Raw genomic sequence first — 16,592 nt, 5'->3', positions numbered from 1 at the left:
TTCTGTGAAAACGTTTGTACATTTGTCCCGTATGTGCGTTCACCAAACAAAGTGATGAAGGAGATTGAAGCATCGAGGTGAGTGAGGAAGGTGAGCGTTGGCAGCCTGTTGTCTGATCAGTGGTAGGATCACAGAGAGGGGAGATTGCCTTCTGATTGTAGGTAGCACCAGATCCCTGGAGCAGGCCCAAAGCTTCGATATTCAGTTCATCATATTAGTGGGGCAAGTCGTTGCAAAGTTCATAGACACAAAGCTCAGCAGCCAGGGGCAGTCTCACAGCCTCAGCGTTACAGAAAGAGGAGCTCCAGCCTACTGGGCTGCTGTTTAAATTGTCCAACCAGTGTATCGTACTTCACATTAAGGCCCAGTCTCTGCTGTGGCAAATCGCTCTGGGCCTCAAATACGCTACCCAGCAATTCACTTGATTTTGCAGTGGAAGAAGCTGTTCTTGAGCTCTCAAAATCAGCCTGTCCTTAGAGTGATCCACCCTCGCCTGACTCTCAACATCCTGCCTTTCCTGTCTGTATAAGCCAGCGTTTAAATTTTCCAAACAGTGGATTGTACCTCGCATTAGGACCCAGGCTCTACAGCAGTGAATCCCTCCAAGTCCAGAGCATCCTGCCCAGTCATTCATTTCAGGCCTAGATTTCGCTGCCAGAGAAGCCATTTTCAACCTCTCCAAATTGGCTCAGCGCCTAAAGTGATCCCCCTCACGCCCAGGTTAGTTGGATGGGCATCGGAACTCCTCTGCCTCAGCTTCTCCTCTCCGAGTTGTTCACTCCAACCAGCACGGCTCCAACTCCAAGTGCATTGATTTTGCAGCACACCTCTTGAATTCACTTTGCCTTCATTCGTCTCTTCATTCTTTGCTGTGACAGTTTACCACAATTTACTACAAAATGTGAAATATCGATATTTTGTATATTCCTGTTCGAATAAAACAGAATACCAACACAGTTTGGGAAGCTAGCTTTCTGAGGGATATTGAGACTCTGGTTAAGGAGGAGGAGGCACATATCGAGTATAGGCAGTTGGAGTCAAATGTGGTGTTTAATGAACAAAAGGAATATAAGTGACACTTTAGAGAAAAACCAGGAGGGCTAAAAGAAGCTATGATGTTGCTCTAGCAGAAAAGGTTAAAGAGAATCCCAAGGTCTTATGTAGGTATATTAAAGGGCAAAAGCATAACAACGTATGGAATTGGTTCCAGACAGACCTGGGGCCTTGGCAGAGATATTTATAATGTCCTTAGCCACAGGACTGCAGGACAGCAAATGTTGTTTCATTATTGAAGAATGTTTGAAAGAATAAACCTGATAATTATGGGATGGAGAGCCCAACATCAGTGTGGGTAAACTATTTGAAGATATTGTAAGGAACAGGGTATACAAGGAGACCTGTCTTTTACTCAGCATAGGTTTGTGTGTGGGAGGTTGTATCTAGCCAATTTTATTCAGTTCATTAGAGGAAGTTACAGGGGAGGCTGATGAAGGAAAGGCGGTGGATATTGTGTACACAGATGTGGGTAACCAATATGGGAGGCTGGTCAGCTGGCATTCAGGATGCAGTATTAAATTTTATTCAGCTTTGAGTTAATGAGAGAATAAAGAGAGTGGTCACCCAGGTGACCCAGCCATGGTTGATCAAGCCATGTTCAGGTAGCATTTGCCTCACTGAACTATCTAATATACGAGATACAGTAGATGACCCAAAAAGACTCGCAGGTGCAGTGCCATCTCAGCGAAAAGGACTGTTCAGGATTCTGAATGGTAGTGAGGGAGGAGGTGAAGAGGAAGGTGTTGCAAGGATAATTGCTAGAGGGAGATCAGTGGGGAAGGACAAACGGACAAGGGAGTCGTTTTACAGAAAGTGCAGGAGGGTGTTGGTGAGAAAGAGGTGTTGGTAGTGGGATCCCATTGGAGCTGGTGGAATTGTGGAAAATGATGTGCTGGGCGCTAGGGTTGCTGGGAGGTAGGCGAGGACAAGAGGAATCCTATCCCTGGTGGGTTGGCAGGAGGATGGGGTGAGGATAAACATGTGCAGAATAGAAGAGATGCGGTTGAGGGCAGCGTTGATGGTGGAGGGAGGGAAGCCCCTTTCTGGATGAAGAGAGCAAGTCCATGGGGATCTGCAGCAAATGCTACCTGAACATGGCTTGATCAACCATGGCTGGGTCACCTGGGTGAGACGGTCAGATGTTGAAAGGCGTAAAACACCAGTTAAATCCAGGTTACATCACTGACGATGTTTTCAGAGCATCGTGAAATATATTCTTCAAATCACAAACCACTCTCTTCATTCTCTCATTAACTCAAAGCTGAATAAAATTTAATACTGCATCCTGAATGCCAGCTGACCAGCCTCCCATATTCGTTACTCACATCTGTGTACACAATATCCACCGCCTTTCCTTCATCAGCCTCCCCTGTAACTTCCTCTAATGAACTGAATAAAATTGGCTAGATACAACCTCCCACACACAAACCTATGCTGAGTAAAAGACAGGTCTCCTTGTTGATGCACTATCAATAACTCTCTGAGACATGAGGCGAGATATCGGCTTTTATTGACTGGAAGAAAGAACAAGCAGCAATTGACCACCATGCTACATCCTGGAGACTGAGGGGTGGGCTCAGGCCCCAATCGCCTTTATACCGGGGTCTGTGGGAGGAACCACGGTCTGTGGGAGGAGCCACAGGAGCAGACAGCGGGGGGGGGGGGGGGGGCGTGTCCAGACAGGTATATGTAGTTCACCACATTCACCCCCTCTTTGTTTTAAAAGAGAGTCCCCATGGGGCGAAGTTTCTTACAAGTATATTTACAGGTTAAGTCTATCAGGTGGTTGAATCTGTCACTGCAATTTACGTAGAACCGGTGGTGATTGCACTGGAGATGGTGGTTGTGCTGGTTCCGGCCTAACTGGAGGTGTCAGCCCACTAGGCATCAGTGATCCCTCATGCGCATGCGAGACGCCCGGTATAGGAGAGTCGTGAGGAGTCTGTGTAGGGCTCGGTGTGCGTGAGCCCTCGGGTACAGGGTTCATAGTTACCGTGGAGTGTTCAGTGTAGTGGTCTGCTGCTCCTGCGGGCGCCAGGTTGCGGACAGAGACCGTGTCCTTCAGCCCATCAGGTAAGACCACGTAAGCATACTGGGGATTCGCATGTAGAAGGTGAACCCTCTCGACCAGCGGGGAGTATTTATTGCTCCTCGCATGTTTCCGGAGCAGCACTGGCCCTGGGGATGTCAGCCAAGCTGGTAGGGTGGTCCCAGTGGCAGACTTCCTGGGAAAAGAGAATAGGCGCTTGTGAGGGGTGGCATTGGTGGATGTACATAATGGGGAGCAGATAGAGTGGAGTGCCTCAGGGAAGAGCTCCTGCCATCGAGAGACCAGCAACCCTTTCGACTTGGGCTAAAAGTGTGGCCTTCCACACTCTGGCCTTCTCCCTCTCCACCTGTCCATTTCCCCGGGGATTATAACTCGTGGTCCGACTAGTAGCAATGCCCTTAGCCAGCAGGTACTGGTGCAGCTCGTCACTCATAAAGGAGAACCCTCTATCACTGTGGATATAGCAGGAATATCCGAACAGAGTGAAGAGCTGGTGCAGGGCTTTTATGACGGACGTGGTAGTGGTGTTGGGGCAGGGGATGGCAAAGGGGAACCGCGAGTACTCGTCGATAATGTTGAGAAAGTAGACATTGTGGTCGGTGGAGGGAAGGGGGCCCTTAAAGTCAACACTCAGTCTCTCAAAGGGGCGGGTGGCCTTGATAAGTTACGCCTTTTCTGGATGGTAGAAGTGCGGTTTGCACTCAGCGCAGACTTGGCAGTACCTGCTGATCGTCCTGATATCCTCCATGGATTACGGCAGATTCCGGGCTTTCACGAAATGGTAAAATCGGGTGACCCCCGGGTGGCAAAGATGTGCATGGAGGGCGAATAGCTGGTCGAGCTGTGCGCTGGCACACGCTCCCTGGGATAGGGCATCAGGGGGCTCATTGAGCCTTCCAGGCCGGTACAGGAAATCATAGTGGTAGGTGGAGAGTTCTATTCTCCACCACAAAATTTTATCATTTTTGATTTTGTCCCGCTGTTGGTTGCTGAACATGAACGCAACTGAGCGGTGGTCGGTCAGCAAGGTGAAACTTTTGCCAGCAAGATAGTGCCTCCAGTGCCTAATAGCTTCCACTATGGCCTGGGCTTCTTTCTCCACCGCGGAGTGCCAAATTTCAGGGCCTTGAAGGGTATGAGAAAAGTATGCTACTGGCCTGTCTGCCTGATTGAGGGTAGCAGCCAGCGCGAAATCGGAGGCATCACTCTCTACTTGGAAGGGAATGGTCTTTTCCACCGCATGCATCGTTGCTTTGGCAATGTCCCCTTTAATGCGACTGAAGGCCGCGCAGGCCTCGGCAGAGAGTGGAAAAGTGGTAGACTTGACCAGGGGGCGAGCATTGTCTGCGTAATAGGGGACCCATTGGGCGTAATAGGAAAAGAAGCCCAGGCACCGTCTGAGGGCTTTGAGGGTGGTGGGAAGAGGGAGTTCTAACAGGGGGCGCATACAGTCGGGATCAAGGCCAATGACCCCGTTTTCCACAACATACCAAAGGATAGCAAGTCGGGTGGTTCCGAACACACACTTGTCCCTATTATAAGTAAGGTTCAGGGCTTTGGCCACTTGGAAAAATCGTTAGAGTTTGGCGTTGTGATCCAGCCAGTCGTGACCACAAATGGTGATATTATCCAGATAGGGAAATGTGGCCTTCAGTTGGCACTGATCCACCATCCGGTCCATTTCCCTCTGGAAGACAGAGAGGCCATTTGTGACACCAAATGGGACGCGCAGGAAGTGATAGAGCCTGCCGCCCGCCTCGAAGGCAGTGTAGGGGCGGTCCTCTGGGCAGATGGGGAGCTGGTGATAAGCGGATTTCAGATATATTGTCGAGTACACCTTGTACTGAGCTATCTGGTTGACCATATCCGCGATGCGGGGTAGGGGGTACGCATCAAGCTGCGTGAACCTATTGATGGTTTGACTTTAGTCCACAACCATCCTATTTTTCTGCCCGGCCTGAACAACAACCACCTGGGCCCTCCAAGGACTTGTGCTTGGCTCAGTGATCCCCTCCCTGAGCAGCCGCTGCCCCTCTGACTGAATGAAGGCCCTGTCCCCCATGCTGTATCTCCTGCTTTTAGTTGCCACAGGTTTACAGTCGGGGGTCAGGTTGGCGAACAGCAGTGGGGGAGGGACCTTGAGGGTGGAGAGGCTGCAAGTGGTGTCTTTCTGTAACGCTGAGGCTGTGAGACTGCCCCTGGCTGCTGAGCTTTGTGTCTATGAACTTTGCAACGACTTGCCCCACTAATATGTTACAATACTGGATACAGCATCAAACCCCAGTTCAGGTTCTCCTTAAACCCTCAATCCTTGGTGCCCAAAACATGATTGTCAATTAGTAGGAATGTCCTGAATCTTTAAAGTGACCACACCAGCTGATCGATATTCATACTGGTAGAACCAATTTGTTGGGGAACTGATTTTCTCGTTCGCAAGGCCCAAACATAAGGGGAGATTTCTAAGAATGGTCCTCCAGGTTGGCTGTTTGTCCCAAGTTCCGTCCAGTCCCAGGCACTCTAAAGGGGACATTCATAAGTAATGACTCCTCACACAGGGGTTGCCAGGGCCCTTGAGATTATCAAGAGGAAGTATCGGTGGCCTGGAATGACAAAGGAATTTTGGCAGTACGTGCAGGCCTGTGAGGTCTGCACCCAGAACAAGGAGCCTCATATCCGACCTTAATAGCTTCTCTACCCCCTACCTGTTCTGGACTGACCCTGGGCTTATCTCCATGGACTTTATGACAGGTCATCCTCCTTCCAAGGAAAGACCATTTTCATGGTAATTGTGGATCATTTTTCAAAGGCCTGCAAGTTCATTGCCTTGGATAGACTGCTATCTGTGGCGGAGACACTGAGCTTGTCCTGCAGCAGGTCTTCAAGATCTATGGTTTTCAAGTCCAGGTATCCTCTGCCACTCTCCCTGAGCAGCAGGCAGAGGTTGGGGTTCTTGTGGCTGTAGATCTAGTCAGATGCTGCAAGGAAAAATAGACTAGAGCAAAGCTCCCCAGGACCCTCAAGATCAATCCTACTTTCAAATTAAAGCCTGTGAACACCTGCCTTTATCCCAAGCTCTATCAGCCCCACCACCAACCAGCTTCGTTGATGGGAAGCAGGTAAGAAGAATTTTGGACTCGTGTACTGTTTGAGGTGTTCAGCAATATCTTGTGAACTAGGAAGGATTCGGACCAGAGTAGAAGCACTGGATGCCTGAAAGAGACATCTTGGATCTGGCTCTCATTCACGACTACAATCATCATCTCTCCAAGCAGACAGGGCCATCAGGAGTTGGGCCATAGGGGAGGGCAGCTAATTACAGCACGCGCCCATCCATGGTAGCCCCTGAGGTTTAGATGCTCTAACTCCCCAGAGTATGAATAGCTTTTGTGGTCACTTTAAAGATTCAGGACGTTCCTACTAATTGACAATCACGTTTTGGGCACCAAGGATTGAGGGTTTAAGGAGCACTTGAAATGAGGGTTGATGCTCAATCGTAAGCCTACTCATGATTTTGTCTAGTGTTTTGTTTTAGATTCTCGATCGAATATGAAACTATATCTCAATCCCAGCCTCGGATACTCCTGCACTTGGGTCCAAGCCACCCTTGTCAAGGATTCTTGTCACAAAGCAGAGAAAATCTACAGATGCTGGAACTCCAAGCAACACACACACAATGCTGGAGGAACTCAGCAGGCCAGGCAGCATCTAGGAAAAAAGTACAGTCAATGTTTCAGGCCGAAACCCTACAGAAGGACTGGAGGGAAAAAAGCTGAGGTTTTTGTAAAGACTGAGCAGTGACATCCCGGCAGCCCACTTCGATGGGCATGCACTTTGCCTTCCATCACTGCCTCCGATAGTCACTGACCAGTTCCTCCCACCTGGCAAGCTTCCTCTCATGGGCCTCCTCCAGACAGTCCTCCCACGGCACTGTCAGCTCCTAGAGGACGATATGTTTTGCTGCGTCTGAGACCAGGAGCATGTCTAGCCGCAAGCTGGTCTTGAAAGAGCATGTCTAGTTCTTTCTCTGGGTCTGTCATGAGCAGGTGCCAGGATCCCCATAGGTGGCTTTACCCTAATTTCTGGTAGCTCTCCTGATCTCACAAAAGTGTTGGTCCTGTTGCAGGTTTGAACTCGTTTGCTGTTACTGATTCTTAAGAAGATTGCTTCCGCGAGGGTCTTCAATACCTGGTCACGGTCAGTGGAATCAGCCCTCTCCATGAGCTTTTGGGCAGCAGCTCAGGATGTGCTCCAAGGTTCCTCTCCTGGAACATGACAGACAGCCTGGGGCATCAGCCTTCCTTCAGCCATGCAGGTTGGATGGATTGGGTGAGATGTCAAACACTGCCTGGACAAGGAACTTGATTCGGTGTGGCTCTGCTCATCCATCCTGGAATGTCACAGCTTCTGGCCTCAATATTGCAGTGACACTGCCCATACGCAGTCGTCTCAGGACGGGAAGTAGCGGGAGCGTGAGGAGCTTTCAAACTGCCATGAGGCGCGGTATGTGACTGCAGCGGAGTTCCGGGCTACAACCAAGGAAGGAGGTGCTTGCAGATTGGGACTTGTTGTGGTGAGAGCAGCCTGGCTATACAGCAAGGCATGGGCCCCACAGTGGAGCTCCGGGCTACAACCAAGGAAGGAGGTGCTTGCAGATTGGGACCTGTTGTGGTGAGAGCAGCCTGGCTATACAGCAAGGCATGGACCCCACAGTGGAGCTCCGGGCTACGACCAAGGAAGGAGGTGCTTGCAGATTGGGACCTGTTGTGGTGAGAGCAGCCTGGCTATACAGCAAGGCATGGGCCCCACAGTGGAGCTCCGGGCTACGACCAAGGAAGGAGGTGCTTGCAGATTGGGACCTGTTGTGGTGAGAGCAGCCTGGCTACACAACAAGGCATGGGCCCCACAGTGGAGCTCCGGGCTACGACCAAGGAAGGAGGTGCTTGCAGATTGGGACCTGTTGTGGTGAGAGCAGCCTGGCTACACAGCAAGGCATGGGCCCCACAGTGGAGCTCCGGGCTACGACCAAGGAAGGAGGTGCTTGCAGATTGGGACCTGTTGTGGTGAGAGCAGCCTGGCTACACAGCAAGGCATGGGCCCCACAGTGGAGCTCCGGGCTACGACCAAGGAAGGAGGTGCTTGCAGATTGGGACCTGTTGTGGTGAGAGCAGCCTGGCTATACAGCAAGGCATGGGCCCCACAGTGGAGCTCCGGGCTACAACCAAGGAAGGAGGTGCTTGCAGATTGGGACCTGTTGTGGTGAGAGCAGCCTGGCTATACAGCAAGGCATGGGCCCCACAGTGGAGCTCCTGGCTACGACCAAGGAAGGAGGTGCTTATGGATTGGGACCTGTTGTGGTGAGAGCAGCCTGGCTATACAGCAAGGCATGGGCCCCACAGTGGAGCTCCTGGCTACGACCAAGGAAGGAGGTGCTTGCAGATTGGGACCTGTTGTGGTGAGAGCAGCCTGGCTATACAGCAAGGCATGGGCCCCACAGTGGAGCTCCTGGCTACGACCAAGGAAGGAGGTGCTTATGGATTGGGACCTGTAGTGCCGAGTTGTGTGACCCAAAGTGGAGTTCTGAAATGGGGCCTAGGAAGGCGCTTGAGGCCAAGGGGCATGTAGTGATGAGAGCAGTCTGGCCGCTTCTGCACTCCTGAGGAAATGCATGATAATGCATTTTGGTAAAAGGATTAATAGTATGGACTATTATCTAACTGGGGAGAAGGTTGAAACATCAGAGGTGCAGAGGAATGCAAGACTCCCAGAAAGTTAACTTACAGGTTGAGTCTGTGGTAAAGAAGGCGAATATAATGTTGGCATTTATTTCAAGGGAAATATAATATAAAAGCAAAGAGATAATACTGACACTAGGAAATTTGCAGATGTTGGAAATTCAAGCAAGACTTACAAAATACTGGTGGAACACAGCAAGCCAGGCAGTATCTATAGGGAGAAACACCGTCGACGTTTCGGGCCGAGACCCTTTGTCCTGACGAAGGGTCTCGGCCTGAAGCGTTGACAGTGTTTTTTCCCTATAGGTGCTGCCTGGCCTGCTGCATTCCACCAGCGTTTTGTGTGAGATAATGCTGAGCTTTATAAGACACTAGTCAGGCCACAATTGCAATATTGTCAACAGTTTTGGGCCCCATATCTGAGAAAGCATGTGTTGTCATTAGAGAGAATCCAAAGGAGGTTCACAATGAAGGGTTAAAATATGAGAAGCATTTGGCAGTTTTGGACCTGTACTCACTAGAATTTAGAAAAATGCAGGAGGATCTCACTGAAACCTACTGAATGTTGAAAGGACTAGATAGGGTGGATGTGGAGAGGAAGTTTCCTATGGTGAAGGTATCCAGAACTTGAAAGAAACAGCCTCAAAATTGTTGGGTGGCTCTTTAGAACAGAGGGAAGGAGGATGTTTTTAACTAGAGAGTAGTAAATCTGTGGAATGCTCTGCCACAGACTGCAGTGGAGGCCTAGTCCATGTGTATACTTAAAGCAGAAGTTGAAAGTTTCTTGATCGGTCAGGGCATCAAAGGATATGGCAAGAAGGCATGTGTATGGGGTTGAGTGCGATCCAGGTTAAGCCATGATGGAATGGCAGAGTGGACTTGATGGACTGAATGGCCTAATTCTGCTCCTATGTCTTATGGTCATATGGAAATATACCTGTTGTAACAAAATGGAATCTGAATTCTACCAGAGTGCTTTGCTAATAAAGTTTAAGAAACATAATGCTGATTGAACCTAAGTAGTTAACAAACTGCAGACCAGCAGCTGCATTACTGGAAGAATGCCACATACACTGATTAAGACCATAAGATATAGGAGCAGAATTAGGCCTCTTTTCTCCATCGAGACTGCTCCGCCATTTCATCATTGCTGATCCATTTCCCTCTCAGTCCTAATCTCCTGCCTTCTGGCTCTATCCCTTCATGCCCAGACTAATCAATAATCTATCAAACTCTGCTATAAATATATCCAATGACTTGGCCTTTACAGCTGTCTGTGGTACGAATTCCACTGATTCACCACTCTCTGGCTAAAGAAATCCCTCTTTATCTCTATTCTAAATGGACATCCCTCTATTCTGAAGCTGTATCCTTTGGTTTTAGATTCCCCCACCAGAAGAAACATCCTCTCCATATCCTTGCGACATTTGATAGATTTCAATGAGATCACCCCACCCCCCCATTCTTCTGAATTCCAGTGAGTACAGGCACAGAGCCATCAAAGACTCCTTCTGTGATAAGCCTTAAAGAATCATGATCCCAGGATCATTTTTATGAACCTCCTTTAAAACCACTTCAATGTCAATACATCCTCTCTTAAGTAAAGGGCCTAAAGCTGCTCACAGTACTTCAAGTGAGGCCTCACCAGTACCTTATAAAGCCTCAACATTACATCCTTGCCTTTATATTCTAGCCCTCTTGAAATGAATGCTAACATCGCATTTATCTTCCTCAGCACTGACTTAACCTGCAAATTAACCTTTAGAGAATCCTGCTCCTGGGCTGTGAAGTCTTTTTGCTCCTCAGAATTTTGTATTTTCCTTCTATTTAGAAAATAGTCTAGATTTTTATTTCTTCTATAAAGTGCACAACTATACACATCCCAACACTATATTTCATCTGCCACTTCTTTGCCTAATGTTTATTGAAGAAAATCATCCCAAGGTTCAGTTTCCCTTGGAAACTGTCCAGCACAGGATCAGGTAACATGTCACTGCAACTGGAAGATCAAAGGCTCCTATCTGTGAAACAGTAGAAGTACATGTACAGAACCAAAAGATCTCAGTGCTTCCCATCCAGTGAACGGTCTTTATTGGGTTTGTGGTTATCAGGCCTACCCCTGGCCACTGGACATGTCCCCTGAATAGTAGGCAAAGTGGAGAGTAACTTGGCTCTGGAAGTGATGCTGTTATCCTGCCTATATTGTGCCCCACATACAACACCTCCTTTGCTCCAGCAGCATCAGAGGTCCATAACACAGGCCAAGAGACTTCTGGGATAAGGAACTGCGAGATTGTCCCAGAAACTGATCAATATGGTTTCAGCTTTGAAGAAAATAGCAAATGAAACCACATATGCTTTGGATCAAACCCAAGAAGCATTAACCAAATTTTCTGTGGAACTGATGACTGTTTGTACAGTAGTACTACAGAGCAGAATGACTTTGGATTTTATTGTATCAGAGAAAAAGGGGACATCGGTGTTGCTGTACTTACATACCTGATGAATCAGAAAATATAATTCACTTGGCAAATCACACCCGAGAAGCTACCTAAGAGATTAAGGAAGCTGGGGATCAGAATCACAACTATTCCACACCAGGAGGTGGATTCAGGCAACTATTACAGTATAACTACTGATATTATAACAATGACTACTTTTTATCATCTTTTGTGTGAAATAACAGGACAAAGAAGAGGTTATTAAAGAAATGACTAGGTATTCATTGAAGTGAATGGGCTTATATTGTATTGTACCAGGGTGCAATGGTGTTTTTGCAACATTATGCCGATGGAACCCGAGTCCTTGACAAACTGCAGACCAGCAGATGTGTTACTGGAAGTATGCTAAATACACTGATAAAGCAGACAGAATTCACCCTCTTCCCAGCACCTGTAACAACCTCTGCACCATTTTACCCTCCCACCGCTACACCATAACCCCATAAGACATAGAAGAATCAGGCCATTCGGCCCATTGAGTCTGCTCTGCTTTTGATCATGACTCATAGATATTCCCATTCAACCCCATTCTCCTGCTTGAACTCCTAACCTTTGACACCCCTATTAGTCAATAAGCTATCAACCTCCACTTTATCTATACCCAAAATCTTGCACTCATCTGCATACAGCAATAAATTCCGCAGATAGACCACTTTCTGGCAAAAGGTATCCCCCCTCATCTCTGTTCTGAATGATGTCACTCTTTTCTAAGGCTCTTTGTTTAGGAAATAGTCCAAGTCATTTATCCTGTCCACCACTGTGCATGGCTTCCCTACACTGATTTCCTTCTGCTATTTTTTTGCTCATTGTCCTTCTGCAGACTCCATGCTTCCTTAACATTACCTGCCCCTCCACCTATCCTTGTATTATCTGCTAACTTGGCCACAAAGTCATCAATTCCATCATATAGATTATCAACATACAGCGTGAAAAGCAGCAGACCCAACACCATCTCCTACTAAAACACCACAAGTCACCAGCAGCCGCACAGAAAAGGCCCTCTTTATTCCCAGTCTTTGCCTCCTGCCAGTCAGTCAATCTCTATCCATGCTAGGAAATCTCCTGTAATACTTTGGGCTCTTATCTTGTTTAGGAGCCTCATGAAAATCCAAGCAAACAACATCTCTTCCGACTATCCACCAGTTATATTCTCAAAGAATTCCAACTGATTTGTCAGGCAAGATTTCCCATTAAAGACACGATGCTGACTTCGGCCGAGTTTTTGGGTGCTCCAAGTACATCCCAGTTATCGTTAATAGTAGACTCAAACAGCTTGCCAACCACTGAAGGTTATCTGACCTATAATTTCCTGCCGTTTACCTCCCTCACTTCTTAAGAGCAGAGTGACGATATTCCAGTCCTTCAGAACCACATTAGAATCTACTGATTCTTGGAAGATCACTACCAAAGCCTCCCCAATCTGTTCAGCTGCCTCATTCACAACAGTGGGGTGTGATCATTTGGTCTAGGTGACTTCAGCCTCCCAAGCTCATTCTCCTTAGTAACAGTGACTGTGCTCACTTCTGTTCCCTACTGGCAAAGTTTTTATTCAGTTTGTTTCCCATTCCTTTAATCCCATTGCTACCTCTCCAGTGTCACTTTCCAGCACTCCAATGTTCACCCATGGCTCAATTTTATCCTTTATATCTCTGAAAATATCTCCTTAATGTTAATGGCTAGCTTACCTTCACATTTTATCTTTTCTTTCCTTACTGCTTTGTTTTAGTTGGCTTCTAACAGAGAAGAGGAGGGGAGCATGACGGGTAGGGGATGGGGAGGGAAATGGGGAGAGTGAAGGGGTGAGGGATGGGTTAAGGAAGGGGGAGTAAGGAGGAATGGAAAAAGGAGTATCGAAGGAGGGCTCCCTCACAGGGTTCCAGAAGGGGGAATATGGTGGGAAGGGGATAGGGTAAGTGTGTAGGAGGGGTGGGGGATGGAGGGGAGGGAAAAGGTGAGGAGAGAGGGTGTGTGGGAGGGAAGGATAGGAGATGGAAGTGGAGGAAAGTGTGAGGGGAGGGAGAGGGAACAGTAGGGACAGGGGAAGTGGAGGGAGGTGCTCTCTCGCTGGAGGACCCAGACAGTGGCAGAAAGGACTGCCAGGACAGTGCTGGGGTAGAGGTAGGGGTTTGTGGAATGTGAGAGAGGGGAGTGTATGGGGCTAGGGGCCAAAGAGATGGCATTACTGGTGGAGTTTTTGTGAGGTGCTTCTGGATTGGTCAACACTGATCATTCAATAAGCCAACCAGCATGATCTAATCTGAGTTGTTTTGTGAGCTAATTGGCTGACACAGAGCTAACCCACTGGACGAGCCAATCGGAAGCACCATGCCTGAATCTTTGGAGGAGCCAACCAGTGCTGTTGTACTTGAGTCATTGGAAGAGCCACCTGAGTTGAATGGTTTAGTGAACCAATTGATGTTGCCATTGTTGGATCATTGGAGGATCCAATTTGCAAAGTCATACTGAAATTGACAACAAGCCAATCACAAGTGACATCCTGGTGTCAATCAATGGGCCAGTCGGGGGCAGTTGTATTGGAATCATGATGAGCCCATTGGTGTTGCCATGCAAAGCTGTTGGGTTGGAGTCCAATGATATGCCAGCCAATGAGGTAATCCAATAGGGATTCTTAACTGGGCCAATCAACAGTGTTATTGGGTAGGAACCATTCAGTGATGATAATGCAGGTGAGCCAATGGATGATGGGAGTATACAGAAGCTAACAGCTGATTTTGTTGCTGAAGTACTGCCCATGGGTGAGAGGTGAGGGCTGGAGAGGAGCCCATTGCTGGTTTACAGGGCATGAGCCAATCACCAGTGAAATAGGCCAGGAGCTAACAGAGCCATTGGTGGAGTCCTTCATCAGGGTGAAATTGATCAGATTGCACTGGGACATCAGACCTCTGGAACCAATCACCATCACTGTGGAAAAAACCCAGAGCCAATCACAGGACCATCAGTGCAGAACCTGTTGAAATGTTAGAGTTCTGGGACCAATCAGAGCCATGAGACTGGTCAACTTAGTGATGTCATCATCCTGGAGCCAATCACAGAGAGCGGTCGGGAAGCATTGGCCGATATTATTGATATCCTGTATCTGTTGATAATTCTTAAGTGAATTATATATTCTTGAATTGGATAACGTGAGGGTAGTGAAGGCAGAGGGAAAGGGGTTGGAGGGATTTACATCTGAGCCAGTCCAATCTTCATATACTTGGTCTGTATCTCTCTAAATAAACCTTCCTCATCCATGTACCTGTCCAAGTGTCTTTTAAATGTTGTTATTGCATGTTCCTGCCCCAACCACTTCCTCTCACCTTAATCCTGTGCCCCCTGGTTCTTGGTTCCCCAATCATGGGGAAAAAGACTGTCTGCATTCACCCCATCTGTGCCGTTCATGGCTTTATAAACTGTGTAAGGTCACCTCTTAATCTCCTGCACACCAAGAAATGAAGTCCCAACCTGCCCAATCTCTCCCCATAACTCAACAGTCTCATAAATCTCCTCTGCACTCTCCCCAGAGTAGCAGCATCTTCCAATAGCAGAGCGACCAAGACTGAACACAATACTCCAGGAGTGGCCTCACTAATGTCGTCGATGAGACCATAAGACACAGGAGCAGAATTAGGCTACTCAGCCATTGAGATGCTCTGTCAGTTCATCATGGCTGATTGATTTTCCCTCTCTAGCCCATTCTCCTGCCTTCTCTCCATAATCTTTGACACCCTGACTAACCAAAAACCCATCAACCTCCGCTTTAAATATACTCAATGACTTGTCTCCACAGCCATCTGTGGTAATGAATTCCACAGATTCACCTTCCTCTGTCTGAAGAAATTCCTCCTCATCTCTGTTTTAAATGGATGTCCGCTGTTCTGAGGCCATCTGCTCTGGTCCTAGACTCACAGACTGTTCGAAAATTCTCCTCATATCCACTCTATCTAGTCCTTTCAATATTTGCTTCATTCAATGAGATCCCCCTCATTCATCTAAGTTCCATAGAGTACAGGCCTAGAGCCTTCAAATGCTCCAGATACGTTAACTCTTTCATTCATGAAATCATTCTTGTGAACCTTCCTTGGAATCTCTGTAAAGCTAACATAACTTTTCTCTGATAAGGGGCCTAAAACTGCTCACAGTATTCCAAATGTGGTCTGACCAATGTCTTATCATGCCAATATTGCATTTGCCTTCATTACAATTAACTAAACCTTCAAGTTAACTTTTAGGGAAATCTATGGGAGTTCCCTTTCACCTCTGATTTTTGAATGTTCTACCTATTTAGAAAATTGTCCACACCTTTATTCCTTCTACCAAAGTGCATGACTATATATTTTCTTACTCTATATTTCATCTGTTGTGTCTTTGCCTATTCTCCCAATCTGTCCAAGTATTTCTGCAGATACCTTGCTTTAAACTACCTACCCTGCATCTACCTTTGTATCATCTGCAAACTTGGATACAAAGCCATGAATTCTGTCATCCAATTCATTGACATGTAACCTGAAGGGGAACAATCCCAATACTGGCCCCTGCAGATCACCACTAGTTTTCGGCAGCCAGTGAAAACCGGCAGGCACTATTCCAACTCTTTGCCTTCTGCCAGTCAAACAATCTTCAACCCATGCTACTACCTCTCCTGTAATACCACAAGCTCTATTTAACCAGTCTTTTGTGCAGCACCTTGTCAAAGACCACATGAATGTCTATTTATCATCATCCACTGAGTCTCCTTTGTCTATCCTGCCTATTATTTCCTCAAGGAATTCCAACAGATTTCTCAGGCAAGATTTCCCCTTAAGAAACCATGCTGATTTTGGCAAAGTTTATCATGCACCTCCAAGTACCCTGAAACCTCATCTTTAATAATGGACTCTAACATTTTCCCAACCACTGAAGTCAGGCTAACTGGCCTATAACTTCCTTTCTTCTTTCTCCTTCCCTCTTTATAGAGTGGAGTGATACTTGCAATTCTCCTGTCCTTGGAACCTTTCCAAAATCTAGTGATTCTTGAAAAATCATTATTAATTACAGTACTCACATAGTCAGTGTCATGGAAAAGTACGGTACAGAAATAAGCTTTTTAGCAGTGCTTGCTGAACCATTGAACTACTTGAGCTGCCCAGTCCTATCAACCTGCACCCAGAGCATAGCGCTCCATACTGCTGCCATCCATGTACCTTTCTAAAACCTTCTTCAATGTTGAAATCGAGCTTGCATGCACAATCTGTGCTGGCAGCTAGTTCCACACTC

The sequence above is a fragment of the Hypanus sabinus genome, chromosome 3 (genome assembly GCF_030144855.1).
Source record: "Hypanus sabinus isolate sHypSab1 chromosome 3, sHypSab1.hap1, whole genome shotgun sequence".
Classification (NCBI taxonomy): domain Eukaryota; kingdom Metazoa; phylum Chordata; class Chondrichthyes; order Myliobatiformes; family Dasyatidae; genus Hypanus; species Hypanus sabinus.
This window is presented reverse-complemented; position numbering follows the sequence as displayed.